The sequence below is a fragment of the Engraulis encrasicolus genome, chromosome 15 (assembly GCF_034702125.1).
Source record: "Engraulis encrasicolus isolate BLACKSEA-1 chromosome 15, IST_EnEncr_1.0, whole genome shotgun sequence".
Taxonomy (NCBI): Eukaryota; Metazoa; Chordata; class Actinopteri; order Clupeiformes; family Engraulidae; genus Engraulis; species Engraulis encrasicolus.
Window position 1 is genome coordinate 38,848,659 of NC_085871.1, and position 10,024 is coordinate 38,858,682.

Genomic DNA, 10,024 nt, shown 5'->3' on the forward strand with positions numbered 1-10,024 from the left:
CTTGCTTGTAAGGTCACTGCATCTCTCAAGGGAATGGATGTGAACGTCACCGCTTGCCCTGTGTGACATCTACAACAGCACACTGTGTCCCCAGGGCCTGTCAAAACCCATGGCACAGCTAAATATGTCAATACCACACAGCTATACCCGCCAGACTTACTGTATATATGGGGAGGACACTGTACTTGTATACTATGCAGAGGACAGAAATGGGCATGGGCACAAATTAGGACACAAAGCCCATTTGGGAAACTCCAACTCCCAGTGTCATTGTGACACAGCACTCCACAGCACACAAGTGATCACTGCACACACTGCACACAACGGAATTGCATTTATGCCTTACCCGTGCAAGAGGGCAGCCCTCAATGGCGGCCCCAAGGGAGCAGTGTGGCGGGACAATACCATGCTCAGGGTACCTCAGTCATGGAGGAGGATGGGGGAGAGCACTGGTTAATTACTCCCCCCACCAACCTGGCGGATCGGGACTCGAACCAGCAACCTTTGGGATACAAGTCTGACGCCCTAACCGCTTACCCATGACTGCCCAGGCACGCAGGAAATGCAGATTCTCCCCATTTTACCTCATGATCAAATTATTACTATTATAAAATGCTTCTGCTTGGGATTAAGCACGATTATTCACAGGATTAATGTTGAAAAAGCAATGCAACTCACAATGGGGCTGAGTAACTGAATGTGATGTTATTTATATGCATGTTGTGCCTGTTGCCATGGACTTCTGATTTGATTAATCTTATTTATAAACAGCTGCGGAAAAAAAAAATTGAGAGACCACTTAAAAATGTTCAGTTTGTCTGACTTTTGTGTAAAACAAGCATAATTGTTTCATTCTAGAAACTACAGACAACAATTTTTCTTCCGAATTTCGAATGAAAAAATCACGACTGGTCTAAATAACACAAAAGATGCAATATTTTCAGATCTCAAAAGAGGAAAAGAAAACAACACACTCACACAAACACAAACACACTCACACACACACACACACACACACACACACACACACACACACACACACACACACACACACACACACACACACACACACACACACACACACACACATACACACTTAACCATAGTCTGAGATGAACAAGGAATTTTAGTGTTTCCTCATATACTTTCCGTATTTAATTGAAATGTCAGCCACTTCAAACCAATCCACAGTCCATTATCGGCCCTATGATTGGCCAGTTTTAGGCTGCCAATCCTCAAATGATTCTTTGATTCAGTCACAAATACTTATTTTGCAATCGCTTGGCCTATGTTTTATCCAGTAATGATTCACTCACTCTCTCTCTCTCTCTCTGAATCTCTCATCTCTCTCTCTCTCTCTCTCTCTCTCTCTCTCTCTCTCTCACTCTCTGAATCTCTCATCTCTCTCTCTCTCTCTCTCTCTTTCTCGCACTCTCTCTCTCTCTCTCTCTCTCTCTCTCTCTCTCTCTCTCTCTCTTTCTCGCACTCTCTCTCTCTCTCTCTCTCTCTCTCTCTCTCTCTCTCTCTCTCTCTCTCTCTCATATTATGGTAAGTATGATTATCTTGAACACAACATCAGCAGAACCAACATGACATTTCTGAAAACCTGCTTATCTGTATTCACGCTTTTCTGTAAACCCATGACCAGGGCCGGATTAACACACAGGCTAGATATGGCTGCAGCCTAGGGCCCCCCATCTGTATGGAGGCCCCAATTAGCCAAAAGTGAAAACGTGCAGAATTGTGGCAAAATGCAATGTTGAAAATTGTTTCTGTCTTGTTGAGTGCAGTTTTGTTTCTATTTAATACTGCTCTTCACAGTTGGTAGACATGTCATTCTTAATGTAATTCCTAGCTCGTCATTATGACACTGTCCATGTACATTTGTCATGAAATTTGGCCTCCGGGGGGCCCCACAGCAACCTGTAGCCTAGGGGCCCCAGCGCATCTTAGTCCAGCCCTGCCCATGACTGCCTTCAGTATTTCGGTAACACTTTACAATAAGGGTACATGAATACTATTGGAATTATGTTGGAAGTAATGTATGATTTATAGTTAATTAACACATGACCTATGTATGCATTGATGGTTAGTATACTAGTAATGAGAATGGAGTCCTGCTTGGAATCATAATGACCCACTATTAACTAATTGTGCAAATCAAAGGTGAATTCATGGTGTGAGTTCCAAGTGTTAATATACCATGTATTAACACTGCTGATAACACTGTTGTTAATATATCATGTGTCCAACTGTTAATATATTGTGTATTAACACTGCTGTAACAATGCCAGATCGTGGGGAGACTGGGGTAAGATGAGCCACTTTTTACATTTTTCGTCACAGCTAAGCGATGAAGGCGTATTCGGTTAACATTTTCACATCATACCAAATTTCAAAGTGTCCTGATACTATTAGAGCAAAAACTAATTGATAAACTGTCATGGTTAAAATGATATTGCCTTTTAAAAATATTTTTTCCGGTGGCTCATCTTACCCCTTGTTATGGGGTATGGTGAGCCACTGCTTGGGGTAAATTGAGTCCAGGCAAAAATCTCAGCTAAACAAGTTTTATTTATTATAACAAATGTAACTAATGAATCTATGAAATAAAACAACTAAAGCAACAGAACTATGCCAAAAAATACATATTGTGGGCCCTTACAGCTTTGTTTGAATACAATGGCGAACAATGCAGAGTGAAATGTAGAAAAAAAGTTAATATTATTGTTTGAATTGGCTGAAACATGCATAAAGTCATTAATCTCAACTCACCTGGGTATGATATGAAAGAAATTATCTGATTATGCTGAAATATCATAACATGTTTTTCAACCATTATGCATCCCATTAGGATAAGCGGCTCATCTTACCCCATCTCAAAAGGCTCACCTTACCCCATGCCAAAATTATGTAAATAAATGCTCATAAAATTATCATACAAGTGCAAAAAGACTGAAAATATCACTCATATAGTAGCTTATTACGTAACATTTCATACATGATGAGACCAGAAATTGTTCTATTTTTGTTTTCTCTAAATCATCCATGTTTTGATTATACATTGAATTCACTTAAAGAGCGAAAACACTCATGTTCACATATATCTCTTGCCAAATTTGGTACATGCTTCACTTTTTCACAGGTGTTAGAAAAGGATTTCCACCACCTTAGAATGTGGTGACATGTTAAAATGTATTCACCTTTTTCGAGAAAAAGGGGGTGGCTCACCTTACCCCGTGGCTCACCTTACCCCACTCTGGCCAGAGATCATTTCCCACTTCACATTCTTGTGACCAGCCGCAGTCATTTGTAATATTAATATACAAGCTATATCATATTATGTCCCATGTGTCAAGGTCTGCTTGCTGAAAGGGGAAGGGGGGGGGGGGGGTATTATTGGGTAGGCCTTCGTCTAAGATGATCTTGTAACCAGCACCACACAAGTAATATTTTTCTGTATGAGGTCATATCTAAAGTAATGATTAATTAATGTATTATTTAACAACATATTTGGAGTCATAATAGAAGTCATGATGACTATGGCATTAGTTAATGTATAAAGAAGAGATATTCCAAGTGTGTTAATATATACTCACAAAAGATTTTACGCTTAACTACTGAATCTTTGCCCCTTATTCTGCGGTCATGACATGATAATGAGTACTATAGCATTAGCTAATGCATGAAGAAGTGATATTCAGAATATGTTACTATGTACTCAGAGAAGAACTTCTGATTAACTAACATTATCAATAAAAACACCAGTTTGTGTACAAATTTTAATAAGCAAAAATGTTAAACAAGGGATCACACAATAACATACCACAGGCTTACATACATTTATCCAGAGAGAGAGAGAGAGAGAGAGAGAGAGAGAAAGCGACAGACAGACAGACCGACCGACCGACCGACCGACCGACCGACCGACCAACGCGCACACACACACACACACACACACACACACGCACACACACACACAGCCATTCTCCTGAAAATGTCCAAAAGATGAATCCATGGTTTACAGATGCAGAGCAAGATGCATTGTCCTATATGAAACTCGGAAAGTCCAAGTTGCATGGTCCACAGAGAAAGCTGGGGTTGACATACTGGGAGGCGCGCAAGGTGTTTGGATCCGCAAACTACTGACAGTGGTTCACTGTGAAGTGCCTGTAGCCTGTCGCAGTCAATGCACTCCTGTAAGTGCCCCATTGGTCACTGATGACGGTGGTTCCCGGACGCACTTGTTTAACCACACCAGCCACAAGACAGGATGTTTCTGGCGGTCACCTACTCCTAATATTCTTAATACCCACTTTTTCCGTCGCCATGTTGCACCGGCCCTTCTGTGGTGATACTGTAAATACACAAGAGAGTAAAGTAAGTGAGTAAGTAAGTACATTTTACTTAAAAAGCAAATAAAACAGTACAAAACTGACCAAAGTGATACAGATATTAAAAGGAGAAGGGAACAATGTCAGATAAAATCCATGCAGCTTGGCCTGCAAGTTTTTTTTTAAATATGCAGCACCATGGGTGACATCATCAAAGCTTAAGGTGGTCCAACAACATGTTGCTGTACTGCTTCACAGTGGTACCTCTCCAGCCCCCCAGGGGAGGTTGAGATGGCTGCGGTGCTTAGTTGCCTTTAGGGGGCATTAGTCTACTTTATTTTTTCAATACTAACGGGGACGTTGGCAGGCTTATGATGAGGTCAAGGGGGTTTTGGGAGGCTCACCTTGCTTTTATTAAGGAAACAACTTTCATCAATAGCTGCAAACTCTCAACGATCTCCAACCATTTGACCATGGCGTCTTATGTGGGCATTTATTGCATGATTGCAAATCCATCCGACTGTTCCAGCCATCTCTGACCGTGTCCGGGAACTCCTCGCAACTCCATCCTGCATCATGTCACTCTTTCTAAGCACAAAACCTGAAAGAAACTGACCAAAGGCAGAATAGAAAAAATAATTAAACATATAGTCAGTAGACAACACAGCACTGTAGTCTAAAATTCCCTTGTAAAGACAGTATAACCCCTTCATATTAAACTATTAGAGGCAATTTCTGGCAATATCATTTCTAAAGAAAAAGTTTATGTAGTTTAGGACACTACATCTACATCTTGAGAAATGGCCGCCACATTGAATTATCTTGTGGTCAGTGTTTTTTTTTTCCTGAAGTGTGACCCTTAGAGAATATTTCAGCTAAATTCCATGTCTTTACACCAAAGTAAGTGGCTTTTACAGTAACTATTAGTAGCAGAGACGGCCATCTGAAAAATGGGCGCCATACTGACTTTAAGTGTGGCCAACATTTTTTTTTTCCTAAAAAGTGACCCTCAGATAGTATTTCAGTCATATTGCATTTTTTAACCAAAGTAAATGGTTTTATACTAACCATTCAATAGCAGTGGCAGCCATCTTGGAAAATGCTGCCTATATTACAATGTTGTGTGGCCCGCTTTTTTATTAAAGAAAGTGACCCTCAGAAAGTATATTTGACAAATTCCATGCATTTATACCAACGTGTATGACTATGTCACTAAGCTGCTCTAGTACATCTAACAGAAATTCACCCCTTTCAACTCCCCTCCACAGGCACACACAGAAGTCATAAGTCCATTGGAGAGGAGTTCTGCCAGTTCTACTCTACTGGCTGGTAATCTTATTTGCTACTGGTTTGTCAAATTATTACGCTTCCAAAAGTGACCACTGGGGGGCTTAAATACAGTATATTATATTGCAATTCAGTGGTAAGGCATGGCAAGCCACCTCTTCAAACAAGTTTTCTTGACTGGGATGTGCACGACAGGCTGCTAGGCCTAATGGAACAACACCATAGATTTCATTTCTACAGGCTTGCAATCTGTCTTGGTCTCACTAGGCTAAAAACAGAGATCCAGAAACGCAACAGAAGCATATTGTCTTTCTTGTATTTTACTTAATATGTTTTTGTGAAAATGATAGACAAACACATAGGCCTACAAAACATGTATCAAAGTTTCTAAGCTTAAATGAAGAACCATGAATTACTGTAGCTGAGTTGCACCAAGTGATTGCTCAGTCATTATCCAAACTACTTCGTTTTAATTGGAATGTTGAAGTTACTAAAATTAATATATGAACTACCAGCATGAAATACACTACAAATGAGATGAATTATTCAAAATAAAGTACTCACAGGAGCTGCTTGAACAAGCACGTTGTAGGGGTGGCAAAGAGAGCTGTCGGCATCGTTGTGGCACGGTCGAAATGGCTACAATAACACTTCCGCTCGTAACTTCCTGTTCAAATCTTTTGTCAAAATAAAAGTCACGAATAGCTTGGCGATTACATTAGTTTTACCACAACCGTAAATGCTGCTGACTATTGCATATAATGAAAATCTAAATTATGCATTTCGATTTTCCTTTCATGCAATGTGCACTATTTACAATTGTGGTAGAACTAATGTAATTAAAAAGCTATTCGTGACTTGTATTGTGAGTTGAACAGGAAAGTGAGAAGGCGTTGTTGTAGCCATTTTGGCCATGCTACAACGATGCAGACAGCTCTCTTTGTCACTCCTACAACGTGCTTGTTCAAACAACACATGTAAGTACTTTATTTTGCACAATTCGTCTTATATGTAGTGTATTTCATGCGGGTAGTTCATATATAAATTTTAGTAGCTTAAAAATTCCAATTAAAACCAAGTAGTTTGGATAATGGCTGAGCAAACACTTGGTGCAACTCAGCTACAGTAATTCATGGTTCTTCATTTAACAGCTATGATACATGTTTTGTAGGTTTATGTGTTCGTTTATCAATTTCACAAAAATGATTCAGTATAATAGGCCTACAAGAAAGACAATATGCTGCTGTGGTGTTTCCAGATCTCTGTTTTTAGCCTAGTGAGGCCAATAGAAATTGCTAGCCTGTAGAAATGAAATCTATGTCGTTCCATTATCTCAACCTGTAGTGCACATCCCAGCAAAAAATAAAAAATAAAATAACATGTTTGAAGAGGTGTCTTGCCATGCCTTACCATTGAAATGCAATACTGTATTTAAGCCCCTAGTGGTCACTTTTGGTAGCATAATTTGACAAACCAGTAGCAAATAAGAACACTACCAGCCAGTGGAATGGAACTGACATAACTCCTCTCCAATGGACTTGTGACTTCTATGTGTGCCTGTGGAGTGGAGTTGAGAGGAGTGAATTTCTGCTAGATCTACTAGAGCAGCGTAGTGACATAATCGTACACTTTGGTATAAAAGCATGGAATTTGGCAAATCACTCTAAGGGTCCCTTTTTGAATAAAAAAGCTGGCCACACAAAATTGTAATATAGCCGGCATTTTTCAAGATATCTGCCACTGCTATTAAAGGGTTATAAAACCCTTTACTTTGGTTAAAAATGTAAATGGCTGAAATATTCTCTACGGTTCACTTTTTAGAAAAAAAAATGCTGGCCTCACTTAAAGTCAATATGGCACCCATTTTTCAAGATGGCCGTCTCTGCTACTAATGGTTACTGTAAAAGCCACTTACTTTGGTATAAAGACATGTAATTTAGCTGAAATACTCTCTAAGGGTCACACTTCAGGGGAAAAAAATCACTGGGCACAAGAAAATTCAGTATGGCGGCCATTTCACAAGATGTAGATGTAGTGTCCTAAACTCCATACACTTTTTCTTTAGAAATGATATTGGCAGAATTTGCCAGTAATAGTTTAATGTGAATGGGGTTATACTGTCTTTACGAGGGAATTTTAGACTACAGTGCTGTGTTGTCTACTGACCATATGTTTAATTATTTTTTTATATTCTGCCTTTGGTCAGTTTCTTTCAGGTTTTGTGCTTTAGGCAGAGTGACATGATGCAGGATGGAGTTGCGAAGAGTTCCAGGACATGGTCAAAGATGGCTGGAACAGTCGGATGGATTTGCAATCATGCAATAAAGGCCCACATGAGACGCCATGGTCAAATGGTTGGAGATCGTTGAGAGTTTGCAGCTATTGATGAAAGTTGTTGTAATAATAGCAAGGTGAGCCTCCCAACGCCCCCTTCTCTTCATCATGAGCCTCCCAACACCTACTTGACCTCATCATAAGCCTGCAAACGCCCCACTTAGTATTTAAAAAATTAAGTAGACGAATTCCCCCTAAAGGCAACTAAGCACCGCAGCCATCTCAACCTCCCCTGGGGGGCTGGAGAGGTACCACTGTGAAGCAGTACAGCAACATGTTGTTGGACCACCTTAAGCTTTGATGTCACCCATGGTGCTGCATATTTTAAAAAAAACTTGCAGTCAAGCTGCATGGATTTTATCTGACATTGTTCCCTTCTCCTTTTAATATCTGTTCATCATTTTGGTCAGTTTTGTACTGTTTTATTTGCTTTTTAAGTAAAATGTACTTACTTACTCACTTACTTTACTCTCTTGTGTATTTACAGTATCACCACAGAAGGGCCGGTGCAACATGGCGACGGAAAAAGTGGGTATTAAGAATATTAGGAGTAGGTGACCGCCAGAAACATCCTGTCTTGTGGCTGGTGTGGTTAAACAAGTGCGTCCGGGAACCACCGTCATCAGTGACCAATGGGGCACTTACAGGAGTGCATTGACTGCGACAGGCTACAGGCACTTCACAGTGAACCACTGTCAGTAGTTTGCGGATCCAAACACCTTGCGCGCCTCCCAGTATGTCAACCCCAGCTTTCTCTGTGGACCATGCAACTTGGACTTTCCGAGTTTCATATAGGACAATGCATCTTGCTCTGCATCTGTAAACCATGGATTCATCTTTTGGACATTTTCAGGAGAATGGCTGTGTGTGTGTGTGTGTGTGTGTGTGTGTGTGTGTGTGTGTGTGTGTGCGTGCGTGCGTGCGTGCGTGCGTGCGTGCGTGCGTGCGTGCGTGCGTGCGTGCGTGCGTGCGTGCGTGCGTGCGTGCGTGCGTGCGTGCGTGCGTGCGTGCGTGCGTGCGTTGGTCTGTCTGTCTGTCGCTTTCTCTCTCTCTCTCTCTCTCTCTCTCTCTCTCTGGATAAATGTATGTAAGCCTGTGGTATGTTATTGTGTGATCCCTTGTTTAACATTTTTGCTTATTAAAATTTGTACACAAACTGGTGTTTTTATTGATAATGTTAGTTAATCAGAAGTTCTTCTCTGAGTACATAGTAACATATTCTGAATATCACTTCTTCATGCATTAGCTAATGCTATAGTACTCATTATCATGTCATGACCGCAGAATAAGGGGCAAAGATTCAGTAGTTAAGCGTAAAATCTTTTGTGAGTATATATTAACACACTTGGAATATCTCTTCTTTATACATTAACTAATGCCATAGTCATCATGACTTCTATTATGACTCCAAATATGTTGTTAAATAATACATTAATTAATCATTACTTTAGATATGACCTCATACAGAAAAATATTACTTGTGTGGTGCTGGTTACAAGATCATCTTAGACGAAGGCCTACCCAATAATACACCCCCCCCCTCCCCTTTCAACAAGCAGACCTTGACACATGGGACATAATATGATATAGCTTGTATATTAATATTACAAATGACTGCGGCTGGTCACAAGAATGTGAAGTGGGAAATGATCTCTGGCCAGAGTGGGGTAAGGTGAGCCACGGGGTTCTCGAAAAAGGTGAATACATTTTAACATGTCACCACATTCTAAGGTGGTGGAAATCCTTTTCTAACACCTGTGAAAAAGTGAAGCATGTACCAAATTTGGCAAGAGATATATGTGAAAATGTGTTTTTTTGCTCTTTAAGTGAATTCAATGTATAATCAAAACATGGATGATTTAGAGAAAACAAAAATAGAACAATTTCTGGTCTCATCATGTATGAAATGTTACGTAATAAGCTACTATATGAGTGATATTTTCAGTCTTTTTGCACTTGTATGATAATTTTATGAGCATTTATTTACATAATTTTGGCATGGGGTAAGGTGAGCCTTTTGAGATGGGGTAAGATGAGCCGCTTATCCTAATGGGATGCATAATGGTTGA

At 40.1% G+C, this 10,024-nt stretch overlaps 2 long non-coding RNA genes across 2 annotated transcripts; one reads left to right on the forward strand and one right to left on the reverse strand.

The window, feature by feature from the left end:
- Positions 1–3,962: 3,962 nt before the first annotated feature.
- LOC134464057 (uncharacterized) lies at positions 3,963–6,282 on the reverse strand. The gene is made up of 3 exons (XR_010037831.1): positions 6,186–6,282; positions 4,739–4,945; positions 3,963–4,357 (listed from the first exon to the last, which is right to left on the reverse strand). It is a non-coding gene; the product is annotated as an uncharacterized LOC134464057 (long non-coding RNA).
- Positions 6,283–6,516: 234 nt separating this feature from the next.
- On the forward strand, positions 6,517–8,880 carry LOC134464641 (uncharacterized). Its single transcript, XR_010037984.1, has 3 exons — positions 6,517–6,598; positions 7,828–8,032; positions 8,443–8,880. It is a non-coding gene; the product is annotated as an uncharacterized LOC134464641 (long non-coding RNA).
- Positions 8,881–10,024: the final 1,144 nt, after the last annotated feature.